This window comes from Echinops telfairi, unplaced genomic scaffold (assembly GCF_000313985.2).
Source record: "Echinops telfairi isolate 266 unplaced genomic scaffold, ASM31398v2 ScPeMD7_7421;HRSCAF=8459, whole genome shotgun sequence".
NCBI lineage: Eukaryota > Metazoa > Chordata > Mammalia > Afrosoricida > Tenrecidae > Echinops > Echinops telfairi.
The window spans coordinates 3,749,381-3,751,545 of NW_022111321.1; the positions used below are offsets into that span (position 1 = coordinate 3,749,381).

General features: G+C 45.6%; 1 pseudogene; it reads right to left on the minus strand.

The window, feature by feature from the left end:
* Positions 1-994: 994 nt before the first annotated feature.
* LOC115872272 lies at positions 995-1,089 on the minus strand (annotated as a pseudogene).
* Between the last annotated feature and the right edge of the window lie 1,076 nt (positions 1,090-2,165).

The following is a 2,165-nucleotide window of genomic DNA, read 5'->3' on the forward strand; positions in this document are numbered from 1 at the left end:
TTGGCGGACAGCGGGCTGACCTTCTGCCCTTCTCACCTTGACCCTGCTCCTGCACCTGTTTGGCCTCTTCTCGGTCTCTCCGGCCTCAGGTCACTACGTGTGGGCACACAGCCCCACGAGGATGCCCATGTTCAGTTGTGGACCCCCGCGCAGTTGGGCACACTTCCCTGAAATAGCGTGTACTCTTTTGAGACTATGTCCCTAGTATGTCCCTTTTCCACCTGGATCCACAGAACCTTAGTGTTGGTTAAACCATTTTGTAAAACATTGAAATTAATCTTTACAAATATTAAACCCGATTTCAGCCACAGACCATTGTGGGGTCCAGCCTTATAGTTGAACAGGGTCTTGAGGAGCGAAGGCACGATTAAAAAAGAAAGGGAAGATAGAAAGTGGACTTTCTAAATGGAGATAGGGACTCCTCTCCATTATCCGGAGAAGTGTTTTATAGCCATGAGGCCCTTGTTAATACACACACAGTGAAATGGGCAATGTCTTAATCTTGGATATCCCCAGCTCTCTAGGGGAACACTTCATAGTAAGTACCAGGGATTTAACAGACAAAAGGTGTGAATGGAAAAAGGACAAAGGAAGCTGACTCCTCTTAAAGATAAGCATCCTCTAACTGCTTATGTGAGGAGCCAGGTGCCCATAGGAGACAGCTTTATATTAGCACTTGAATGGGGGCTACTTGTGAAACAAGCATCCTTCCTGGAAGGTGTGTATTTAGGCTCTCCATTGTCTCAGGCCTGTGGAGGTGTGCCTCTCACTAAGGGTGGTGTGCAAAGTCCGGTGGTCAAGTGCCAACAGGCCACTATACTTTCATCCAGGGCCTTGAATCGTTTTAATTGAACAATTCCTGCTTACCTATAATAATCAAATATAACCCTCCACTTAATATATCATTTGTTTGGACACATCTGGAACAAAAGGGCAGTGATTAAATACACTCTCCGTCATGCGACATTTTCTTGATTGCTAATATAGGTAATTCATAGGTGAAGGAAACATGTGTCCCTTTGTCATCTTTGTGCAGGGACCAGGCTAATCTTCTCCATATCGTTCCCATTTTAGAATGTATGTAAACATTCCCTTTGTATAGTACCTCAAACAGTTCGACATTAACAACTGGCCCTGTCTCTCTTGATCCTTGGGTAGAACTGAATTCATTTCAGAGAAATACAAAGGGCTCCTTCTCTAGTACTTAGACTGGTAATGTTAGGTAGCAAGAAGCAGGGATGTCTAAGGGGCAAGCTCCAAATTCAGACCCTCGAGCCAGGGAGGCGGTACACCTGTGGGGCCCAAACTAGACCAGGTGGGCTTAATTCAGCCAATGAGGTCAACCAGTACCATCGACCACGCCTCCCAGCCTCAGGGCCTAAAGGCTTGAATCTGGAGACCATGGTCCTCTTTCCCGTTGGCTGCTTCTCAGCTGTCTGCTCAGCCGTGCAGCGGTCTCTCTCTCTGGCCTCAGACAGCCACGTGTGGATGTATAGTGCCATGAGGGTGCCTGTGTTCAATGACTATAAAACCTGAAACTGCTTCTGTCCTTTATAAAAGCCCACTTGGATCACAAACCAGGCTTCGGCGTAAATTCTTTCTTGGGAAGCCAAGAACCGACGCATTTCCCACCCGAGAAACTTAGCAGTAATACTGTATCAACGTTGCCATTGTTATGTGCAATCTATGGAACTGGCTCTGAGGCATAGTTCCCCTTTAAGCACTTCAGTCTTTTCTCCATTTCTCATGTTGTTATTCGTGCACTTTTAAGGAATTTTCTTGAAATCGAAATGTAATTCATACTGAAGACTGTTCTTCAATCTTCATCAGTAAGTGCTTCAAGTACTTTTCCTTTTTCAGGAAGCTGATCGAAAATTAGAGAATGGAACAAAATTCGAGTATCAGTTGACAGGCTTTATTGAGAAACTCAGTAACAGTTAACAGGCTTTATTGTTCTGGGGTATTAAAGGCTGGAAGTTAAACAAGCGGCCATCTAGCAGAGAAGCAACAAGCTGTTAGATAGCTTAGCATAGGGAATGGGGAGTCCATTACCCATGTTCAGAGGTTCCAGCTTCATGCCAGGAAGGGGCGGTACACCTAGGTGGGCGTTACACCTGGATTGGCCCATCTAAGCCAGGTGAATTTGATTCAGCCAATGGGGTCGA